Source organism: Onychostoma macrolepis, chromosome 04 (genome assembly GCF_012432095.1).
Source record: "Onychostoma macrolepis isolate SWU-2019 chromosome 04, ASM1243209v1, whole genome shotgun sequence".
NCBI classification, from domain to species: Eukaryota; Metazoa; Chordata; class Actinopteri; order Cypriniformes; family Cyprinidae; genus Onychostoma; species Onychostoma macrolepis.
The window spans coordinates 17,926,950-17,953,298 of NC_081158.1; the positions used below are offsets into that span (position 1 = coordinate 17,926,950).

Sequence of the window (26,349 nt, forward strand, 5' to 3'; positions counted from 1 at the left end):
TTTAACAACAATTCTTCTCACTGTCTGACTCGCAGTGGGTGTTACTATAAGTAAAAATGAAGTGCAAACGCTCTGCCAAATCGCTCTGTGACTGTGAAGATATACCAAATGTCCATTTTGAAATGTTAGAAGCTAGTCCTTTTATAATCCTGCTATAACTGGAACAGAATTCCAAAAGGACATTAGACTTTCTGAAAAGCTAGTAAACTACACACTAGACTCAAACTTATTTGTAGTGCCTGGCATGGAACTGGCCATATCTAGAAACCCCAAATCACAGCATAACATGAACTTTTTTTTTTTTTTTGTCACTTTTTAGGTGAATGGCTAAGAGTAACTGCCACTGAAATGAATAGAAAGGGTAAATTACAGCATTAAAAAAGACTTCAATCTTCTTTGACTTGATTATTCTTGATCTGCTATATGATATTATGTCAGCATGGATTTTTTAGTGTTTAATTTCAGTGAAAGCATTGAAAGCAGTCTGTGCTTTGCCTGAATACAGACCACTAATGAATGAAGACACATGAATCTAAATTCCAGCTATGCAAAATCAATAACACTTCCACAGAAGCCATAATAAAATGGCATTGCACCAGCTATGCAATTAATGAAGGCTTGCAATGAAGTCAACATGAAACCCTGTTCACAATCAACTTTTATATTAATGTATTACTACATTTATTTTAGTAAATTTAGTAAGGATATTAAATTTATTTTAAAAATTAATGTTCAAAACAGGGCCAAGCTGAATGATCTGCAGTAACACTCCTTTTAGCCCTGGGGATTCCTAACCTTTGTTCTCCGATAATATTGACACACACTCACAACGAAAACATGGATTTCTTACCACCGTGGCACACTCGAAGCCTACAGCAGCAATTTCAACCACCATAACAAATGTTCAATTCATATCATTGTTACCTATGTCATCAGTTCTACTTCCGAGGGCTTGAAATCAGTAATAAAAACAGAGCTGTTTGGTTTGCAATCCTCCAACCCAAAAGAGATTTAGCATTTTTGAGTTGTGTGTTTCCACGTTGGTTTTCAGACTGATGGCTTTCAATTTATGAGTAAAATTGGTTGATTACATTAGATATTCACATTTTATTCTACAACATGAATCGTCATACCCAAACCCATAAAACAATTTAGCACTGGGGTGTCCTGCAGGACAACTTAGGCTACGTCTACATTAATCCGGAAACATTTGAAAACAGAGTTTTCATTTTAAAACGCTCTCAGTCCACATTAGTGTTTTCAAACATTTTCCCTAAGTTTCTCATCCACATAGAAACATCGGAAAACGTTAAATTCACCTTACTGCACATGTAAAACCTCATGAAAGTTCACTGAGATGATACAGACGGAACAGACATAAGTGTTCATGCAATTCTTCTGGAAGGATTTTATTTAAGAAAATTTCTCATTATTCACTCACCATCCATCTTATTTGATCTAAAATGCAATTGCCCTCATGTTTTGCCGCAGGACAGCAATTGTGAGTACATTTTTTGTCATCTTTTCAGGACTGTCATGTGCACAAAGTAACATATCGTTAGGAATAGTGTGACAGGTAATAACTCATAACAGGCACAATACAGAGATATCTATTGGTGCAATATGTATCACATGACTAAAAATGCGTCATTGTTTTCAAAAGCCTCCATTTTAACAGCCCACACTACAACACGAAAACGGCGTTTTCAAATTTATCCACTTTGGAGACGCGTTTTCAAAAAGCTCAGTTTTTCTTGACAAAAACACCATTTCAGTGTGGACGGAAGCCCAAAACGGAGAGAAAAAGATACGTATTCATACAAAAAAGTATTAGTGTGGACAAGGCCTCACCTTCAGAGTTCAGCTCCAACACTATTGCTTGAAAGTTTGTAGTAATCCTGAAGAACTTGATTAGCTGGTAGGGCTACAGCAGAAATGGGCCTGGAGGGCGACTGTTCTGCAAAGTTTATTTCCATCCTTAATCAAACACAACTGTCTATAATTTTCTAGCAATTTGGGACCTGAGTTGCAGAATCTCGATAGTACCCCACTAACCTGACTTATTTACATAATAATTTGGTTACTCGTGTGCAATTTAGCATTCCCTCTTCTCTGTTAACAGGCAAAACCAAATTTTGAAATTTGATTAGTTCAGCTTGTTGCTCAAGTTATAAAGTTAAACATAATATTCAGTCATCTGTCTAGTACTTGTTTCCTCCATCTGCAACTGTTGTTCAATGCACTAACTTTTACTACGCCTAGGAGTTGCGACATCTCGTCTTTAAATTCATATTTTTATATGCATATAAGTATTAAATATCAATCCTGCGAGGGTTGTTAGTTTTGTCCTTTGTACAGTTCCACAGGAGTAACGTGGGTTTTTCTCCGATTTTAAACTACTAGGCCACATCATCCTCTGGCCTTTGGCAACTAATCTGGCAATTATCTGGCGTCCCAAGGGAGGACAGTTATAATTCAGTCATTGTCAGGCCGACCGAGGTAAAAGGATGCTAAAATGGGAGTCAACAAGGGAGTCCTCGTGAAGATCTAGATCCAGCTCAGCTGTAATGCAGGAACGTAATTCACTGCATGACTTTTACTGAAAAGATTTTAAAACACTAGGCATCAAACTTCTTGACTTTGTAAATTGTTACAAAGAAAAACCGGGCATCATACACTAAGCAAAAAATAAATAAATAAAAATAAAAGGGCAAGCGCATTTGGATCTGGTCTTGGATGGGTAAAAGTGGTCTGGCCTGATACATGATCTACTTTGATATGTGTTCTAAAATTAACTCAAAGTAGCAAACATGTTCGATATCATCTGACTGGAAGAAATCATAGTGTGAAGCTAAAAAAATTTGAGTCTGTGCTCTTTATACACTACTAATTTTACTCTGACTTCCCAAAATCTGCAGACTGGCTCTGACTTACAGCAACTAGCATTGACTTTTTCAGAGTGTATATCAGGGCAAAAATCTGAACCATGAAAAGGTGGTGTATACAGGCCTTAAGGTGTGCTCGCTGGAAATTCATATGCGAAATCAAGTAATTTTGATAGGAATCCACGCAATCAGAAGTATCATGTGACGATGAGTTCCAGTGTTCTAGTTGGCAACACAAATTTGTTGTGTCGACTAGTGGTCGACGAATATATCGGCAAGGCTTACATATTGGCTGATAGTTTACATTTTTTTTAAATATTGGCATCGGCCGATAAGTTTTTTTGTTTGGCCGATGTCTTCGAGGCGGGACTTTTATTTTGAATACGGATAGAACTCTGTCTAATAATCAGATATAACTGTTAAAAAAGTAACTTTTTGTAAGTATACAAAAGTATTATAACGGTTGCTTTTATATTATTAGTAATAGAAAGGCAAACATTAAAATACTTTCTCGTTTGCCGTCAGCATTCAGCAAATATGCATTTATATCATTTAAACAGATCTTTAAATGTCTAATAAACATTTAATTTCACAAACCTTGCAGACTTATGATTCCCAATCAGAGGTGGGTAGTAACGAGTTACATTTACTTCGTTACATTTACTTGAGTACATTTTTTGGGTAACTAATACTTTTAGAGTATATTTAAAAATGGGTACTTTTACTCTTACTCAAGTACATTTTTTGTGAAAAAACGGTACTTTTACTTCGTTACTGTGGGCGACGCTCCTCTCGTTACTTTATCTTAATGCATTAAAAATCCTTCAATTTATTCCAAGCGCGCCGTCTACTTTTTTTTTTTTTTCTGGGCAATGAGCGATGCCCGTTCGCGAATGATTCATTCTTTTGAGTCAATTCTGTTCGAAGGCTTGATCAAACCAGTTGGCAGACCAGTGAATCGGTTCGCGAATCAGTTTGAATGATTCGTTCAGTTCCCTGCCGCACCCCGCACGCGCTGAGTCTGAAGCGGCTCTCACTCAGAGTTGTAACATCAAGAGCCTTGAAGACGTGGAAAAGCTATTGCTAGCTATGAAGATCTTTATTAGACGAACACCGCGTGTGCTGTCGGTTCCACAGGTATAGATTCGATTACAGTACACGATACCATGACATTACCAATTTGTTGTACATGTACCTTCTATACAATGTATAATTTATTCATTGTCACAGAGTATGAAATAAACACCCGCCAAACCCGCGTTAGTTCCAGGAGGAATGCCTTGCCAAGAAATAAAGCCTACATTTGTTTACATTTTGCAGAACAGACGGAAGAAGTGCATTTGTTTCGTTATGTTCAGATGTTCTGTAGCGGTCATGTGAGGAGTTTTCACTCTTCTCCGTGTCAGAGGTTATATACATTTATAATACATAATTAAACTTTAAAATATAATTTAATTTAACTCAGTGATGCAAATCAGAATTTGTATCAGCTGTTACTCCAGTTTTCAGAGTCATATGATCCTTCAGAAATCATTCAAATATATTGATTTATAACCAGTGTTGTTGAAAAAAAATAATAATAATAATAAAAAAAAAAACAGTATATGCTGGTATGGTATGTTTTGAAGCTGGGATGATGGTTTGTGCTGGTTATGTGCTGGTCTTGAGCTGGTGCTCAAACCAGCATCCCATGCTTCAAAACATACCATACCAGCATATACTGTTTTTTTCAACAGGGAACAGTTTTGCTGCTTAATATTTTTTGGAACCTGTGACATTTTGTTCAGGATTCTTTTATGAATAGAAAGCTAAAAAAAAAAAAAAAACAGCATTGATAATAAATCAGGCTGATAAAAATTCTGATTTGCATCACTGAAATAAATTACATTAAAAAAAAAACATTAAAAGTATTTTGAACGGCAGTGTGTGTGTGTGTGTGTGTGTGTGTGTGTGTGTGTGTATATAAAAAATGTATCTAAATATCTATATATCTAAATAAAAATAGACTATATTCAGTATATCCAAAGTAACTAGTAACTAACTACTTGAGTCGTTTTTTTATCCGATACTTTTTTACTCTTACTCAAGTAACTATTCAGACTATTACTTTTACTTTTACTTGAGTAAATATTTCTTCAAGTACTTTTACTTGAGTACAGTTTTCGGGTACTCTACCCACCTCTGTTCCCAATGAACACAAACTTCCCAGAAAACTGAGTGCCCTGTTGGTTACAGTGTTTACTTATATTTTTTATTTTTATTTTTTTTAAATACTTATTTATTTGTGAAAAATACTTTGTCATCTAAAGTATAAGTGTTTATTTTACACATTTATTTTTTTAAATCCATTTTCAAATGATTTCAAATTTCTTAAATATTAATTAAAAATTAAACAAAATTATATCAGCTTTAAATCGGCCGACGGCCACCCTGCTTTCAAAGATATCGGCAACGGCTGTCAAAAAAACTATTTTGGTGTACCACTAGTGTTGACCAACAGAAAGCTGCTTGATTTAAAAATGACTTCTGTGTGAGTAGTGCTTCACAGATTTCTACACTCAATTTTGTTGAAATTTTGCTACTGTTCACACAAGCTGCAAAAACAGGCTATTTAGACATCATCTTAGGGTGTGACATGACAACAATGTACTAAAAAAAAAGGAAAAGTTTTTCCATGGATTTTTGCGGACAGACAACTATGTCAAAATGATTTCCATTCACAAAATCTGTGAAAATGACTAAAAACAATGCATTATGCATGCCAGGCCAGTAGTTGGCGATGTCACTAGTGACATCACAAAGTGCCGTTGTCATGTAATTAACATACATACTCAAATTCAACAACGTGAATGACTGATGAATGTCTGTGAACTACAACTGTACACAGTGGCTAACCAATCAGAACAGAGCTCATTTGCATACAGAACTTTTAAATGTACTGAAGCCTGTTAAATTCTAAAGGACAGAGAGGAAACGTTTCATGCAAATTAAATAGTTAATTAGGACTATTTTTGGTGCAAGAAATATTTGGCTAATAGACCCTTTTTCTGTTAGTAAACAATGTGAAATTTTTCTGTGGGCGGGGCTTAGCTGGAGGCAGAAAGATTCCACTGACCGCTTCACTAATGCCGAGTTCACACTGCACGATTTTCAAACTCGTCGGATCGCTGTTGTTTTCACACTGCGTGACTATCTGGGGTAGCATTCAGTCGCTGCTGTGTTCACATTGCACGATGGATCGGCAACAGGGGCTTTCACATTGCACGATTTCACAATAGGAAGAATCGCCGACGCTGTCTGATCCGCAAACTATGTTTCACAACAAAACACACGCGAGAAGTGATAAGGAAATAACGCGAGAACCTGCGTGCGTCAGACCGTTGTTCTCGAGCGAGACTGGAAGTATTAAAAAATATAGCCAGCAAATTGTCTGTGCGCTGATTTCCAGCTGCAAAAAGAAAGACAGATTATGCAGGAGGGAGATGCAGAGATTGTGTTATGCAAAGAGTGGTAAATAAAAATTAGCAGTAACTGTTATGCTGATGTTGCGGCTGGTCAAGCCTTTGTGCTCGTTTCTGTACGATATAGTTGTACATATTAAAATACTGATATGGTCTATAACTCACCGAACTTCCCTCTGCCCTGTATCTTTGTCTCTCATTGGCTGAAGGTCATCCTGATGTAGTTTTCAGTCAGAAATCATTGCACACAGCGTGATTGTGAATCGCCGACAGCTCCAGATATTTAGCATGCCAAATATTTCACGGGCGTCGGCGACGTGTCGGCGATTCTCTCAGATCGTGTCTGTGATAATTCACACTGCGCGATTGTCACTCGCGTGAACGAGCTCCGATTTGCCTCCGATGTCGGGCATTTGTCGGCGATTTATCAAAACCTGTCGGCGAGTGAAAAATCGGGCTAAAATCGTGCAGTGTGAACTCGGCATAACGCTAGCTATGAAGTTTGTTTACCTTGTTTTTATTAGTTCTACTGGATCTTAGCGCTGCGTTCGACACTATCGACCACGACATTCTTTTGAATAGACTACAAAACTTTGTTGGCATTAGTGGAAGTGCCTTAGCATGGTTCAAATCGTACTTATCTGACCGCCATCAGTTCGTAGCAGTGAATGAAGAGGTATCATATCGATCACAAGTGCAGTATGGAGTACCTCAAGGCTCAGTACTAGGGCCGTTACTTTTCACGCTCTATATGTTACCCTTGGGAGATATTATCAGGAGACATGGTGTTAGCTTTCACTGTTATGCTGATGATACTCAGCTCTATATTTCTTCGCCCGGTGAAACACACCAAATTGAGAAACTAACGGAATGCATAGTCGATATAAAAACTGGATGACGAGTAATTTTTACTGCTAAATTCTGAAAAAACAGAGGTGTTAATTATCGGACCTAAAACCCCACATGTAACCTAGAACATTATCTAACACTTGACGGCTGCTCTGTCAATTCTTCTTCATCAGTCAGGAACCTAGGTGTGCTGTTCGATAGCAATCTGTCATTTGAAAGCCATGTTTCTAGCATCTGTAAAACTGCATTTTTCATCTCAAAAGCATATCTAAATTGCGACCAATGCTCTCAACGTCAAATGCAGAAATGTTAATTCATGCGTTTATGACCTCAAGGTTAGACTATTGTAATGCTTTATTGGGTGGTTGTTCTGCACGCTTGATCAACAAACTACAGTTGGTCCAAAATGCAGCAGCTAGAGTCCTTACTAGAACCAGGAAATATGACCATATTAGCCCGGTTCTGTCAACACTGCACTGGCTCCCTATCAAGCATCGGATAGATTTTAAAATCTTGTTAATTACTTATAAAGCCCTGAATGGTTTAGCTCCTCAGTACTTGAGCGAGCTCTTATCGCATTATAGTCCTCCACGTCCGCTGCGTTCTCAAAACTCTGGCCGTTTGATAATACCTAGAATATCAAAATCGACTGCGGGCGGCAGATCCTTTTCCTATTTAGCACCCAAACTCTGGAACAGTCTACCTAACACTGTTCGGGAGGCAGACACACTGTCAGTTTAAATCTAGATTAAAGACCCATCTCTTTAGCCTGGCTTACACATAACACATTAATACGCTTCTATTATTCAAATCCGTTAAAGTTGTTAGGCTGCATTAATTAGATCAACCGAACCGGGAACACTCCCCATAACACACGATGTACTCGTTACATCGTAAGTTGAATGGCATCTGCGCTAATGTTTGTCTGTTTTTTCCTAGTCTGTTTCTCGGTCCGTGTCCGATCAGATGGTGGGTCGGCGCCGGAGGTGGCGTCTGCGGCCCTGATCGTCGGGCGGAGACCAGGACGCCGGATGACCCCAGAGATATATCCCCAGATATATCAACCAAAAATAACAAAATAACTAAAATATAATAAAATACCTAACTACATAATACTACTATTGTTAGAAATTGCAACAAAATTAAAATAGAAATAGAAACTTTTGAACTGCGGGTTTCGTCTGGTCAGAGGAGAACTGGCCCCGACTGAGCCTGGTTTCTCCCAAGGTTTTTCTCCATTATGTCTCAGAGGAGTTTTGGTTCCTTGCGCTGTCGCCTCTGGCTTGCTCAGTTGGGGACACTTAATTTCTAGCGATTATCGCCGATTTGATTGCACAGATACTATTTAAACTAAACTGAGCTAGACAATGACATCTCTGAATTCAATAATGAAATGCCTTTAACTGAAAATTGAGTGTTTAATCTTATCATTATACATTACTGACACTCTGTCCTCCAATTTGATACTGTTAAGTGCTTTGACACAATCTGTATTGTAAAAGCGCTATATAAATAAAGGTGACTTGACTTGACTTGACTTTTTTTTAACAATGGCTGGAGAAAATCCGATTTTACCTGCATATGTAAGGTCACTCACTGTGCAGGACCATTATTGTTATTTAAATAAGTTAACTTTAATGGACAAAGTCAGATTGGCCGACCCTATGCTCATGGATGGACGATCTGACAGGATTAATGTTACCTCCGATTGAGTGACTCGTTATGCCAAGTTCACACTGCACGATTTTAGCCCGATTTTTCACTCGCCGACAGGTTTTGATAAATCGCCGACAAATGCCCGACATCGGAGGCAAATCGGAGCTCGTTCACGCGAGTGACAATCGCGCAGTGTGAATTATCACAGACACGATCTGAGAGAATCGCCGACACGTCGCCGACGCCTGTGAAATATTTGGCATGCTAAATATCTGGAGCTGTCGGCGATTCACAATCACGCTGTGTGCAATGATTTCTGACTGAAAACTACATCACGATGACCTTCAGGCAATGAGAGACAAAGATACAGGGCAGAGGGAAGTTCAGTGAGGAGTTATAGACCATATCAGTATATTAATGTACAATTATATCATACAGAAACAAGCACAAACGCTTGACCAGCCGCAACATCAGCATAACAGTTACTGCAAATTATTATTTACCACTCTTTGCAGAACACAATCCCTGTTCCCTGCATCTCCCTCCTGCATAATCTGTTTTTGTTTTTGTAGCTGGAAATCAGCGCACAGACAATTTGCAGGCTATATTGTTTTAATACTTCCAGTCTCGCTCGAGAACAACGGGCTGACGCACGCAGGTTCTCGCGTTATTTCCTTATCACTTCTCGCGTGTGTTTTGTTGTGAAACGTAGTTTGCGGATCAGACAGAGTTGTAGGCGATTCTTCCTATTGTGAAATCGTGCAATGTGAAAGCCCCTGTTGCCGATCCATCGTGCAATGTGAACACAGCAGCGACTGAATGCTACCCCAGATAGTCACGCAGTGTGAAAACAACAGCGATCCGACGAGTTTGAAAATCGTGCAGTGTGAACTCGGCATTAGAGAAACCTAACGAGTAGTAAAGAGAAACTCACCTGTGTCTATCTAGTCATGAAGATGTACATTTCAACTTCAGCAGGCTATTTTTACAGCTAAACGTTACATGAGAGTGAACTGCACGGGCCAAAATACAAAAAGTTAAACATTCAATGTGATGATATATTATTTGAAGATGTATGTAACTTATCATGGCCAAATAGTTATTTTAAAATATATACATCCTGTAAATTATGTAAGTTAAATTTACAATACTTTACATACAGTACATTTAAAGGAAGATGTGAATATTTTCTAGAAATAAAAATTCCAGAAATTAATTTTGAACTTTCTGTATTTGATTATTCTTTCTTACTGAGTTCTTAGAAAGTCAAGCCACTATCAATCACAACAATGTATATTACAGATGATTAAGCATATACATCGTCAGTTTGTTGTTTTACACACATGCACACAGACATTATTTCATAGTTGTGAGATGCATAAGAAATCTTTAGACACGAAACACAAACCATAATCCATAACAACAAAAGACAATACTTTATTTAACCTTTTCTGATAAGAAGTGTGCGATGCAAACGCGAGCATGACACAGGAACCCCGCAGGATTTTTTGTAATTAGTAATGTTTTTTTACCCAGTAGAGAAATGGTGATTGAAAGGACCAGGAATATATCTCTAATCAAAGCACTTTACTGCTCTAAGCAAAAACCAAACAGCAGTACACTGAACTGGCAAACAAATTCATCTGGTCGTTAAGTGAGATCAATGGAGCAGATGCTTACGATTCACACACTGCCATTCATCTTTAAACATTATGTCTACCACTGACAGGTGCGTCTGGGCGTACTCTCTCTTTCTGGCCCCCGTTTGCCTTCTGCCTACATCATCTTCCCTTGTTTCAACCATGTGCAGCTTCTGGCACTCAGCAGAGTGAATTCTCCAGAGGAGTGTCCCAGGTCACAGAGGTCATTGAGAGACAACCCATTATAACCATTTGTCCTGATTGAGCAGGACTACAAAGAATCTCTCTCTCTCTCTCTCTCTCTGTCCTGGAAGTGCTTGTGAAAGTGCAAATTCTTTTATGCACTACTAATCATCTCTGGCCAAATTGCTGAGGGATTTGGAAGAGTAAAGGTCCTTGCACACCGAGTCTGAAATTTTCTTATGCGTTTTTTCGTTTTCGTCATCCTTTCCTATCAAAATTCTTGCTACGGATGCGAAAATGCAGAAAATCGAACCTGTTTTGTTTTTTTTATGATGGGCAAACATTTTGGAGGCAGTGTGTAAACATGATTGACACAACATGAGGTCGTATTTATTTTTTAACATGCGAAAATTTCAGACAAGAATTTCGGACTCAGTGTGCAAAGACATGAAGGTCTTGATCCTAAATAATAAAGTTCAATTCAGTACAAATTAAGTTCTTGATCCTTAATAATTGCACTATAAACTACAATTAAGTACAAATTAAGAGTAATTTACATTATATTATATTATATATTACATTAATCCCTTATTCCATAGAAACACAAATACTGTCAGTTGCTTTGATGTAGAAGCAAAGTACACTTGGTACATGCTATGGCACTGGTGGCACAGACAGTTTTTGATATACCTATCATTACTAAAAGCACGCCATCCATATAATTTAGGTTGATAAGTATGATTTCAAAGTTTAATGTCTTTGCCAGCCATTTTACACAATGATTCACACCATAATTAGTGGCATTTCATTGTAATTAGTGGTGTTTGCTAAGTCAGGCATCTCTGTTATTGCTTATTCATCTCGTCACTAACCCTTTGTGTGACGATTACAAGAATGATACCTTAAATTGTGAATATTTCCAATGAGTACCTCCGAAACTTGTTGATGAGAGGTGTGCTTGTTATTTCTCGGTACAATTAATACTTTTGTTTTAGTCTGTTAAATGAAAAACATTGGCAATATTGAAACAATTCTTCAAGTATCTCAAATACTCTTGTCTTGTAAGTGCAACAGAATGATGTTTGTTTATAAACAGGAGGTTTGTGTGCCTCCTTAATGGTGGACAGATATGACCAATAACCTCATCGTCTCCTCTGTTGATTTTACCTTTCTCTTTTTGCACTGTCATCTTAAGCCCCGAACATGTTCATTTTCTCTCCCTCTCTCTCTCTCCCTCTTTGTGACGCTCACTCACTCTCTCTTTGTCTTTCCACGAGGAGAAAAAAAAAAGTCCTTATTTGGCAGGTAACAAATCACAGTCCCTGCCCAACAAGCTCTTAGCCAATGAAAGCTGAGCAGTGGTGGACACGGGCCAATATAACTTGCCAAAGGAATGGCTTTGTGCAAGAAAGGGAACAGCGAGTGCATAAGTGTGGATAGAGTCTGACCTTCCCAGGCCAGCACTCACAGGAATCAATCCACTTAAAAGCATCAGCAAATGCTGCAGGGAGAAGTAAATCAACTAATTCAATCTGGGCCCCACTCTACTGAATCAATGCTTGCCACTAAGAAAGAAAGAGAGAGAGACCCCTGACTGAAGGTACTCTGAATATCCATCTCAGTTCAGTGTTTTAAAAACACTGGTGTTAAAAAGGTTAGTGAGTGTTATTTAAAATAGCATTTATTTAAATTTTGAATAAGTTTTTTTTTTATATTTTCAGTTTTCATTTTAATTTTAGTTTCAGTCATTTTTTTTCCTTTTTTAAATATTTCTATTACCTTTATTTTTTCTGTAGTTTTACTCATTTTAGTACTTCAACTTATTAAACCAATTTTATTTTTTATAGTTAGTTCCTATTTAATTCTAACATGTTGCATCTAATATATTAAATTGTCTAAAAGGTAAAGCCTAAAAGACAGGAAAAGAGAAAAGTCAAGCTTAATTTTCACTTATATGGGTCACTTTTCAACACTCTTCATTCATAACTATTTTATTCTACTGAGTAATTGCTGGCAAATTCATATGAATTTGTATGATCTATTTCATACATTATATCAATGTGTTTTCACTTCATAGTATTTTTTTTTTTCTCTCCAAAATTTTTTTTGAATTCACACCAATTTGCTACAAAATATGCTATGAAATTAGATTTGGCAAAGGCAAATGAGTCCATTTTATTCCAAAAATGATCAAAATGTCATTTCCATCACAGAATGCTATTAAACACAACACGTAATTTGAAACGTGATGGAAACGTGGTCAGGGTTGCCAGGTTTGCAAAATAAAATAAAAAAACAGCCCAACTGCTAATCGAAACAAGCCCAAAACCAAAAACTAATCGGAGTGTCTATTGACACCCTGCATAGCTGCATAGACAGCAACACAACTGCAATGTTCCCAGTTCCAGAAACGTAGCAAGGACATTGGTACCATCTTCCGCCATTTTTGGAGAGTACCACGACACGTGCATGCTTTCCCCAGAACGTAATCAACGTTTTTTTAATGTTGAACGTAAACAACGCTGATTGCGTTCTGGGGAAAGCGCGGTACTCTCCAAAATGGCAGAAGAGAGTAACTCGGGGAAAATAATTGTTGAATAAATTGTTATTTTTGTTTTCTTTGCGCACAAAAAAGTATTACCACAGTTGAGCCACTGATGTCACATGGACTGTTTTACTTATGTCCTTGCTACGTTTCAGGGACAAGGAACATTGCTGTCTACGCAGGGTCAAAGAGCTCTCAGATTTCATCAAAAATATCTTAATTTGCGTTCCGAAGATGAACGAAGGTCTTACAGGTTTAGAATGACATGAGGGTGAGTAATTCATGATTTTTGGGTGAACTATCCCTTTAAAGGGACTTTGTCAAAACTAGTAGAATCACGGTATTTTCCCATTGTTTTCCCGTCTGTTGGGGGTCCCTTCCATCAAAATTGCGTTCCGTAAAGATCACTTTAACCCGCAGACTAACCCGTGTCAACAGTGTAAAAGTAGCCCAATTGTGCAGGAAAACTCCAGACTTGGCAACACTGACTGTGGTAAGAATTTGCATTTCGTTCAGACAAAAGGAGGAAAAATATGACTCAAATTTTCATGACATGACATTCATGACATTCTGTGTGTTTGTGTTTGGAAGACCAAGCGATCACACCATTTAGGATCACACAGGTCACACTACTCAGAGATGGAAAAATCATGAGCGCAAGAGTGAGTTTCACAGGCATACGGGAGATTGAGGCAGGTTAGCTAAGGAATATTTATAGACCTCATTAGACAGATCCGGTTAGACTTTCACAGACATATTCACCCAGTGAGACTTCCTACAACTTTGGATTACATTTATGCAGCATCACGGCCTCTCACAGGCAAACAGCATGCATAATTGCAAATATTTGTGCCGCTGCATGCACAAACATCCTTCTATCTTCAACACACACACACACTTCAGGCATTCTCTGTCTATCTCCACTCTATTTTTTCATTTTGTCGAGGTGGTAGTTGGGTGTTTTAGGCCACTATGTTGTGCCAGAGAGAAAATAACATTTAGGCACACTGCCATCAATAATACAAAACAGCTGACAGTGTGTAATGCAATATTGTACTGTTGAGTACAGTAGCAGCCTGTGCTCTCTGTAAAATCACAGCCACTGATTTCTAAAGATGTTTACTGAAGTGTGTGGCTGTCGTTGTAAAGGATCCCTTTCGGTTTTCCCCTGAAGTAGCAAATGTGGATTAAACAACTCTCCTTTATGTGTCCATAGAATTTTGGGGAAATCCAAAAGAATAGTTTATCTTGAATACTAGAATAGTATTTTAGTGATGTTAGTACATTAGTCTATATATGGAATGACTCAAATGAAAGGCTTGGAAACCCCCACTCAGAACTGCTGATATCATAGTTTAGATGAAAATAAATTCTCATGAATGAAACCCAGCACTGATATGCCATCAGCTTCCTGACAAAACATATAAGATGGCACCTCCCCAAACCCATTTTTTCCTAAGTATGTAAAAAAAGTTTTAGTTTTATTATTTTTTACAACTTTATTACACCTTAATTACTATATATTATTATTACTGACCAATAAATATTAAATGACAAAATTGATCAAGTTATGAATTTGAAATTATATTAAATTATAATTACTACATGTGGACATACACATATATATATACACATATACATATATACACACATATACATACATATATATATATATATATACACACATATACATACACATATACATACACATATACATACACATATATATACATATATACACATATATATACACACATATATATACACATATATATATATATACACACATACACACATATATATATATATATATATATATATATCTTAAGTCACTGGGGTATATTTGTAGCAATAGCCAAAAATACACTGTATGGGTCAAAATTATAGATTTTTCTTTTATGCCAAAAATCATTAGTATATTAAGTAAAGATCATATTCCATGAAGATATTTTGTAAATTTACTACTGTAAATATATCAAAACGTTATTTTTTATTAGTAATATGCATTGCTAAGAATTCATTTGGACAACTTTAAAGGAGATTTTCTCAATATTATAATTTTTTTGCACCCTCAGCTTCCAGATTTTCAAATAGTTGTATCTCGGGCCAAATATTGTCCGATCCTAACAAACCATACATCAATTGAAAGCTTATTCAATCAGCTTTCAGATTATGTATAAATCTCAATTTTGACAAATTGACACTTAAGACTGGTTTTGTGGTCCAGGGTCACATATATTATCATACTGACCAATACATTTTAAATGAAGATATTGATTAAATTATGAATTAGAATGTATATTAAATTATCATTCAAAAGTATTTTATGCTCACCAAAGCTGCATTTATTTGGTGAACAATACAGTAAAAACAGTAATATAGTGAACCATTATTACAGTTAAATTATTCTAGTTAATTTTTTCTATTTTAACCTATTTTATCTTGTAATTTATTTACGTGATAGTAAAGCTGAATTTTCAGCAATCATTACACCAGTCTTCAGTGTCACATGATTCTTTAGAAATCATTCTAATACTGTATACTGGTTTAGTGCTCAATTATAATTTCTAACTGCTTAATATTTTTGTGGAAAGAGTAATAAAAAAATTTCTGGAGAATCATTAAAAATAACAGTATTTATTTGACTTTTTTTGGAACAATGTAAAGTTTGGTTCATGTAAATGTTAAAAGTAAAGCTTGACCATATTAAAATAGTTTCTTATGTATGAAATGAAATCTTATTTGCAATGCAGAAAGATGATTCCTAAGTGTTTACTGTCACTTTTGATCAAGTTAATGCATCCGTGCTGTATAAAAGAAAATACTGCCCTCAAATTTTTACCTGGTCATGTATAATGTGTGTAGTGACCACTAAAATTATATTAATCATATTCTATTACTGTATATTACATACTGTGTGTGTGTACAGTCAATTGGCCTATATTCTAGGATCAGAACCTTTCAACTTGAATCGTATCCTGAGCATCTGTTGTGGGTCTGAACTGAATAACGAATTGTTTATGGACGAGAAATGGTGTAGCACATATATCATTATAAAGAAACACAAAAGAAGTTCTTAAGTGATGATTCAGGATGAGCTTGATCTGCAAATCAGTGCTTACCTCACTCTAGTGATTGTCCTTCAGGCGTCCCTCCGCCCCCACATCTCCATCTGCACTTCTTTAGGATATCCTGCCATATAGCTATTTTCATCCATTACGTAGTCCCACAGGGATCCCACAGCCTTATCCTGGAGCCAAATATTTTACGTTTAGTCCTTAAAGATTTATATGGGCAACTCATTAATGGACTTTAAAGGCAGATACATTATCCATTCTATGCGTTATTTGTGTGATTTATGGTCATTTTTTTAAATGAACAATAAACTGATAAAAAGCCAATCTTGAGTTGTGTAAGTCTTCTGAAGTCATATTATAGCTTTGTATGAGGAATAAATATAAATCTGAAATTTGCAACCGACTGTTCAAAGAGCTGAAGTTGTTTTTTTGTTTTATCTTAATCTTGATTAAGCTGATATGAAGTTCTGTGGTCACTCATACTCTGTCCAGGAGAGAAAGAGAGAGATGACAGTTGCGTGTGCGTTACCTGCATGCTGCATGCTGCGTCTGCGCGTCTCTCTCTACAAACAATTAATTAGGCTACTTCAAAAACAGTCATTTTACACCTCGTTGCTGAGGAATATAATGTAGCGATCTAGGCTATTTTATTAATAAAAATCGCGGGGAAGCTTTGACAACAAGTTAGCTAGCCATGCATTATCCCTTGCATATATATATATATATATATATATATATATATTTATTTACATTATCGTTATGGTTAGGTGAACATCAGTCATAAGACCTTCATATACTGAATGATTGCATAGGGCAATATATAATAAAGGCAAATTAGCGTGTGACCGCAAAGCCTTAAAAGCGCTGATGGAAGTGGGAAGTTCTGTGGGAGATGTGCAGACAACATGCAAATGAAAGAACACAGACATAGCCAACACATTTGCATAGACATTTACACAACACTGTTTTCAACTAAAAACTTTTTATGCATTTTTGCCATTCATTTACACGACAGCAGTGTTTTGACATTGCCAACTACTGACCTGGCATGAATAATGCAGCATTTTTAGTCATTTTCGCTGATCTGTGCCAATGTTCTGGATCGTTTTGACAACACTGTCATCTGTCGGTGAAACTTTTCAATAGCACAGAAAGGAAAAGCTTTTCTGTTTTTAGCACATCATTTTAGTCATTCATAAAGACTTTCAGTTGACAAAAACCCCATGAAACAGTTCTGAAAATTGTGAGTAGTGAAAATGACATGCTGCATGACCTTTATACAGTGTGTGCCATTGTAAAGATGGTAAGTCTATCCCTCTTCATCCTTATTCAATTCAATATGGCGTCTAACCTAATTAAATTCAATAATGATGACCAATCTACAGAGACCAGCGCAAAGGTAATCTAACAACATAGGCTCAAAATGGGTTAAGACAAGGTTTTTGGGCATGTTGATTGCATAATGGTGCAAAGACCAGTAAGTTGACTACCACAAACCTTAAATCACCTTGCATGATTACCTTTTTTCGTCTGGAAGGAAAATTCCTAAAAAATGCATGTGCAGTAAGTTCAGGTCACCTACAGGATGTGGGTTAGAGTAGACATGCACTGATTCTGTCTGCTATGCACCTATGTGTGGTTTGTGAAAGGAATTTTTATTATTCAATATTAATCACATATTACTCCATATTTTCAGTACAATATTTCTTTTATTATGAGTAACCATGTAACGTAATATAACTGTTTGAGCACAGGGCCTATGAGGCCTGCTTCTGCCTGTGCACGAGAAGATGTCACGATGACATGCTTGTTCTTGCTTGCGGAGGAAAAACAGGATATCATGAGAATTTCGGGAAGATGCTACATAAGAAATGAAACGTATCAAATGTGTTTATCATGCTTACTTAGCTATACAGGTGCATCTCAATAAATTAGAATGTCGTGGAAAAGTTCATTTATTTCAGTAATTCAACTCAAATTGTGAAACTCATGTATTAAATAAATTCAATGCAGACAGACTGAAGTAGTTTAAGTCTTTGGTTCTTTTAATTGTGATGATTTAGGCTCACATTTAACAAAAACCCACCAATTCACTATCTCAACAAATTAGAATACTTCATAAGACCAATTAAAAAAAAACATTTTTAGTGAATTGTTGGCCTTCTGGAAAATATGTTCATTTACTGTATATGTATATGTATCTAAAATATCATACACGTTCTATTATTTGTGTATATTTAAAAGGCAATGATTTAAACCTTATAGGCTACTATATGATACACGAATGAATGTAATAAGCACAGCGCGATCACCAATCAAACAGCCGCGTTGCGCATCTCTGTGCGTCTCTCAAAAACCAAACCAGATCTCGGTCAAGAGTAGGCTAATGAACTTAGATACAGATACATTTTCTACTAGGCCTACATGTTTGCTTCTTTGTCTTTTGCTGGTTCGCGTGGCACATGCACATTTGTTTAGTGAAGTTCAAAAAAAGACCGCTTAAGGAGTTCTGCGTAATGAAAAAGTGCGCCTTGAATAATTTAGTCGTGTTCAGATGATTACTAAACGTTTGTCATGAAAGCTCTCTACTTGTATGATCAATTTATTTTTAGAAATTAATTTTATATTTTAGAACACTGAATAGGGCAAATAGTCGAAACACAAATATTTTTCCATACTCTGTTCTCTTTTTTTCCCATACTTTTCCAGACCTGCAAATTACTTAAGTGAAATACTTTTTTAAACTGCGCAGGAACTGCTGAGCCAAAGGAAATAATGTTGTTTTATGTAAACCTCTAAAATTACAACGCAGTAACAAGTATGTGAAGTAAATGAGTGTAAAGTCTATGAATAAGCGCAAATAAAATAGCAGTGTTGCACTTGCCTTTTTCCATGCATTTCCTGGAAATTACTTTCCATATTTCTAAACTGCATAGGAACCCTTACTGTTTTAATTAGAAGATATTAAAATATTTATTTATCTGATCATGAAAGATCCCCAGCTTGGACTCGAACTCGCGTTCCCCGAAGCACAACCGCACCTCATTTCCAAACACTGCCCATACAAGGGTATTGGCTCCGACTGTTAGAAGATAATTAAATTAAATTTTACAATCATAAAAAAATATATATATATTTTAGTTAAACACGGCATATTTGTTCAGTGATAACTACAAAAAAAAAGAAAAAAAAAAAAAAAAGCCTGTAAAACCATAGACATAGGGTCTTGTCAAGTATAACAGTATGAAGTTCCAGTTCAAGCTCCGCCTACTTCCGGTTTTATACAGATACAGATACAGATACAGATACGAAGAATTTTGTGATTGTTACAGATACAAATACTGGCTTCGCTGCTGTCATGAATCCGGCCTATGAACTTCCATTCACTCACCACCAGAGGTCACTCGCTCACCACATTGACTCTGGCACTACATTACTGTTGCACTACACCAGACTACTATTCCCATCATCCATTGCACTGACGACGCACACAGCTAATTGCACCAATCACACGCTCACACCTGAGAACTATCACACACCCTACGTAAACCATGGACTTTCTCAGTCACACTGCAGAGTATTGTATAGCGCATATCCTAGTGATAGCTACTCTATGGAGCCCACTTAGTTGCCATAGTCTTGCCTTGCCTGTCTTTTCCTGTGTTCTGATTGTAGCCTGTGTTTCCTGGATTAACCCTTGCCTTGCCGTTCGGACTCTGTTTGCACCTTTCTTGGATTATAGCTCGTGTACCTGGATTATCTCTCTGACTTGCCCCATTGGATATTGTTCGCCGATCGAAGACCCACGCTTGCCCTAGGACTGCTCTTTGTCTTGTCTCTGCCATACCTGTTTGCCATTGTTTGACCCTGCCTGTTATGACCATGTCTCTGTTGAGAATTAAAAGCTTGTAAATGGATCTGCACGCCTCTCGTCTCATCGGCTCCGTTACAGCTGCACACTCCTAATATGTACTCAATACTTGGTAGGGGCTCCTTTTGCTTTAATTACTGCCTCAGTTCGGCGTGGCATGGAGGTGATCAGTTTGTGGCACTGCTGAGGTGGTATGGAAGCCCAGGTTTCTTTGACAGTGGCCTTCAGCTCATCTGCATTTTTTGGTCTCTTGTTTCTCATTTTCCTCTTGACAATACCCCATAGATTCTCTATGGGGTTCAGGTCTGCTGAGTTTGCTGGCCAGTCAAGCACACCAACACCATGGTCATTTAACCAACTTTTGGTGCTTTTGGCAGTGTGGGCAGGTGCCAAATCCTGCTTGAAAACGAAATCAGCATCTTTAAAAAGCTGGTCAGCAGAAGGAAGCATGAAGTGCTCCAAAATTTCTTGGTAAACGGGTGCAGTGACTTTGGTTTTCAAAAAACACAATGGACCAACACCAGCAGATGACATTGCACCCCAAATCATCACAGACTGTGGAAACTTAACACTGGACTTCAAGCAACTTGGGCTATGAGCTTCTCCACCCTTCCTCCAGACTCTAGGACCTTGGTTTCCAAATGAAATGCAAAACTTGCTCTCATCTGAAAAGAGGACTTTGGACCACAGTCCAGTTCTTCTTCTCCTTAGCCCAGGTAAGACGCCTCTGACGTTGTCTGTGGTTCAGGAGTGGCTTAACAAGAGGAATACGACAACTGTAGCCAAATTCCTTGACACGTCTGTGTGTGGTGGCTCTTGATGCCTTGACCCCAGCCTCAGTCCATTCTTTGTGAAGTTCACCCAAATTCTTGAATCGATTTTGCTTGACAATCCTCATAAGGCTGTGGTTCTCTCGGTTGGTTGTGCATCTTTTCTTCCACACTTTTTCCTTCCACTCAACTTTCTGTTAACATGCTTGGATACAGCACTCTGTGAACAGCCAGCTTCTTTGGCAATGAATGTTTGTGGCTTACCCTCCTTGTGAAGGGTCTCAATGATTGTCTTCTGGACAACTGTCAGATCAGCAGTCTTCCCCATGATTGTGTAGCCTAGTGAACCAAACTGAGAGACCATTTTGAAGGCTCAGGAAACCTTTGCAGGTGTTTTTAGTTGATTAGCTGATTGGCATGTCACCATATTCTAATTTGTTGAGATAGTGAATTGGTGGGTTTTTGTTAAATGTGAGCCTAAATCATCACAATTAAAAGAACCAAAGACTTAAACTACTTCAGTCTGTCTGCACTGAATTTATTTAATACATGAGTTTCACAATTTGAGTTGAATTACTGAAATAAATGAACTTTTCCACGACATTCTAATTTATTGAGATGCACCTGTATAGCTAAGTAAGCATGATAAACACATTTGATACGTTTCATTTCTTATGTAGCATCTTCCCGAAATTCTCATGATATCCTGTTTTTCCTCCGCAAGCAAGAACAAGCATGTCATCGTGACATCTTCTCGTGCACAGGCAGAAGCAGGCCTCATAGGCCCTGTGCTCAAACAGTTATATTACGTTACATGGTTACTCATAATAAAATAAATATTGTACTGAAAATATGGAGTAATATGTGATTAATATTGAATAATAAAAATTCCTTTCACAAACCACACATAGGTGCATAGCAGACAGAATCAGTGCATGTCTACTCTAACCCACATCCTGTAGGTGACCTGAACTTACTGCACATGCAGGTAACGCACACGCAACTGTCATCTCTCTCTTTCTCTCCTGGACAGAGTATGAGTGACCACAGGACTTCATATCAGCTTCCGAGTTACCATGTGGTTGAAGAATCCCACAAGGACACTGATAACGCCACGCAGCCACAACAAGCATTGCTCATGGAAACGGTCCCGGCTGAGCCCTGCCCACAGAGCTCATCACAGACTGACTGTGACGTACCACAACAGCTCTAAGACTCGGCACCCAAGGACGACTTTCCTGAAAACAGCCAGGGAAGCCAGGACACACCGGAAACACCAGGGGTCCGTTCTTCGTACGTCGCTAACTCAGTTAGCTGGATTTGATTGTTGACGATTTCGGGAGTAGGCTTATTTCATGTAAACAGGATTAGATCGCATCTTTTTAAGCAGAATTGATACTTAAAATCTGTCCCAGCCACCGTTACTTTATTGCAAGAGTACCCTACTGGTCCAGGAACAATAATTTAAAATAATAATAATTTAAAAATTTATTTGAAAATAATATAATACTGTTATGTAGTCTACAATAATATTGACACAGCCCGTTTTACTCATTGAACGATTTATTAGTGATGAAATAATTACTTTATAATTGTATTGGAGTCTTACACACATGCTATGCAGTTCACCTGAGCCGTGCATTTATTTGAGTGGTGACAGCTATCATGGGAGTGGCTTGATGGAGCGCAGGAGATGCTGATAACTTGATCTTGACCAGATCAAGCCAGAGCCCATCTCACCAGACACATTATCCCTCTCTCCAGCATCTCCACTTCGAAGCGTCTCACAGAAAATGGAGGAACTGGTGTATGCTGGGACCAAACTCTCCCACTCTTTTGCTGCAAGCCCCCAGATACCAACTAAAAAAATGGCTGGCCCCACAACCACCAAAGGCTGTGGGCCCAGCTCTCCCTCTTCCTCCTGTGAGAGCTCTTCGACCGCTGCCACAACGCCAGGGCCCAAACCCTCCTCCATCGGCTGTAGGTGAACCAAAAACAACTGATAACAGCTCTCAGTGATATGTGTCGGGTCCCCGCTACGATAGCAGCAACTGTCACAAATAATTACAGAACAAGCGGGAACCCAGTGTGCCTGTAGCCTTCTATATTTCTGTTTTATCACGTGATAGAAAGTCTAAGGCCTTCTCAAGCCGTACGGCTGACCCATCTAATCTGCGGCCTATAATGCGTCAATCTGAGATTGCGAGATTTGTAGAGACAAAATGTAATTCCATCAAGTTAGCATTTTTAAACATTCGCTCACCAAAAAATAAATCATTTCTGATCAATGACTTAATAACCACAAACAACCTGGATTTTATCTTTCTAAATGAAACATGGCTAGAAGAGAGCTGCAGTGCAACAGTCCTCAATGAAACAGCCCCTCCTAACTTTACAAGTGTCTGCAGGACTGTTAGGAGAGGTGGAGGTGTAGCTGCTCTATTTAAAGATGTTTATCAATGCAAGCAAGTGTCATTTGGTCAGTATTTGTTTTTTGAATACCTAGGTATTGTGCTGAAAGGTGCTCCACGCATTCTGTTTATCATTATTTACAGGCCTCCAAAATACTCTCCAGCCTTTATTGAAGAGTTCACAGAACTGTTATCAATGATTTCCTCAGAGTTTAACTGTTTTACTATTGCATGGGATTTTAATATTCACATAGATAACGCAGAAATCAAAATAAATTATAACTGTTTTAAACACTTTTGACCTGATTCAGAATGTGCATGGACATTAGACAACTTAATCCAGATATTTTAATCAAATATGCAAATTCATTTGCCAGAGATCAGTTATCAGGATTAGAAGATCTGGAATCTTTCAAATCATCAATAGTGTACTATCAACAATCGTGGACACACTAGATTTACTCATCAGCAGAGGTCTAAACATTTCATCCATTGTTATTAAGGATGTAGCTGTCACGGTGTGGTGCGGGAGAGAAGCACTAATACGACAAAGATAACAATAAACAGTATTTAATAATCCACATAGGGGTAATCCAAGGCAAGGAAGCAGCATACACTCAACACCAGGGCCATACAGACGTAAGACCGGACGAAGAAACACTGAACTGAATACAACTTATATGGAGGTTAATGACGAGACACCTGAACATAATGACACAATCAGACATTGGCAGAAACTAGGTCACACAGAGCACATGGGGAATGAAAACACAAACAAAAGTCCATGACTGTGACAGTAGCACTATCTGATCACTTCTGTATTTTCTTTGATATAATGATCTCTGCTACCACTGAATCTAGATCTGTCTCTGTCAGAAAGAGACGCATAAACGAGAACACTAGTGCGCTATTTATGAAGGCTATATCTATAACACCAAGCATTTCTGCAGACTCTGTTGATCTTCTCCATGATTCCTTTAACTCAAAAGTTAAGAAGGTTATTGATGATATTGCTCCTGAAAAAGTCAGTAATAAGACTGGCAGACAGAAATCACCTTGGAGAAAAATCAACAGCAGTTCAGAGTATGGAAAGACAATGCAGAAAAGCTGAGCGGATGTGGCGGAAGACGAAACTTGAAATTCACTATAGCATCTATATAGACAGCCTTCATGCTTTCAATGTGGAACTAGCCACAGCTAGACAGACCTTCTTCTCAAACCTTATAAACAGTAAATTAAACAGCACTCGCACTCTTTTTGCTACTGTTGAGAGACTAAGAAACCCCCCAAGTCAATGAGTTTGCTTCCTTCTTTTCTGAGAAAATCAATAATATCAGAAAGGCAACTGGCACATCTTCAAGTTATGCAGAGGACACACAGATTCGCAATTTCAAAAAGAACTATGTCTGTTTTTGAAGCAATTGATAGCAAAATTTTGGAAGAATTAGTACAGCACCTTAAATTGTTAACCTGCTATCTTGACACACTTCCCACATCTTTTTTCAAAAGTGTGCTTAACCATTTAGAAGCAGATCTCTTAGTGGTGAACGCCTCACTTCTTTCTGGGACTTTTCCAAACTCCCTGAAAACTGCAGTTGTTAAGCCCCTTCTGAAAAAGTGCAATCTTGATAACACCATATTGAGCAACTATAGACCAATATCAAATCTTCCTTTCATAGGTGAGATTATTGAAAAGGTAGTTTTTAAATCAGCTGAACAACTACTTAAACTCAACTGGATACCTGGACAATTTTCAATCTGGTTTCCGACCAAATCACAGCACAGAGACAGTGCTCATTAAGATAATAAATAATATTCGCTTTAATTCTGATTCTGGCAAAATATCAGTACTACTAGATCTTAGTGCTGCGTTTGACACTGTCGATCATAACATACTTCGAGAGAGACTGGAAAACTGGGTCAGGCTTTCTGGGATGGTACTCAAATGGTTCAGGTCATACTTAAAAGGGAGAGGTTATTATGCGAGTATAGGAGAGCATAAGTCTAAGTGGACGTCCATTACATGCGGAATCCCACAAGGCTCAATTCTTGCACCGCTCTTGTTTCACCTGTATATGCTCCCACTAAGTCAAATAATGAGAAAGAACCAAATTGCCTATCACAGCTATGCTGATCATACCCAGATTTGGGCCTTATCTCCAAATGACTATAGCCCCATTGACTCCCTCTGCCAATGCATTGATTAAATTAACAGTTGGATGTGCCAAAACTTTCTTCAGTTAAACAAGGAGAAAACTGAAGTCATTGCATTTGGAAACAAAGATGTCAAGGTGAATGCATACCTTGACTCTAGGGGTCAAACAACTAAAAACCAAGTCAAAAATCTTGGGTTGATTCTAGAGACAGACCTTAGTTTCAGTAGTCATGTCAAAGCAGTAACTAAATCAGCATAATATCATCTCAAAAACATTGAAAGAATTAGATGTTTTGTTTCCAGTCAAGACTTGGAGAAACTTCATGCCTTTATCACCAGCAGGGTGGATTATTGTAATGGTCTCCTCACAGGCCTTCCAAAGAAGACCATTAGACAGCTGCAGCTCATCCAGAACGCTGCTGCCAGGATTCTGACTATAACCAGAAAATCTGAGCATATCACACTAGTCGTCAGGTCCTTACACTGGCTTCCAGTTACATTTAGGATTGATTTTAAAGTACTTTTACTCGTTTATAAATCACTCAATGGCCTAGGACCTAAATACATTGCAGATATGCTTACTGAATATAAACCAAACAGACCACTCAGATCATTAGGATCGAGTCAGTTAGAAACACCAAGGGTTCACACAAAACAAGGGGAGTCCGCTTTTAGCCATTATGCCGCCTGCAGTTGGAACCAGCTTCTAGAAGAGATCAGATGTGCTAAAACATTAGCCACATTTAAATCCAGACTCAAAACTCATCTGTTTAGGTGTGCATTTGTTGAATGAGCACTGTGCTATGTCCGAACTAGCTGCACTGTATTTTATGTATAATCATTTTT

General features: G+C 37.7%; 1 protein-coding gene across 6 annotated transcripts in view; it reads right to left on the minus strand.

The window, feature by feature from the left end:
* tnni1d (troponin I, skeletal, slow d) overlaps positions 1-26,349 on the minus strand; it is an 84,395-nt gene that overhangs the window by 44,061 nt on the left and 13,985 nt on the right. For 3 of the 6 annotated variants that reach the window (XM_058773357.1, XM_058773355.1, XM_058773354.1), the window contains one exon: positions 16,342-16,469. The exons of 2 other annotated variants lie outside the window; for them this stretch is intronic. The gene's annotated coding sequence lies outside the window, so the exon portion shown is untranslated. Of the gene's footprint in view, positions 1-16,341; positions 16,991-26,349 lie in introns of those variants that run through there. One more of the 6 variants, XM_058773358.1, reaches the window with a different exon arrangement.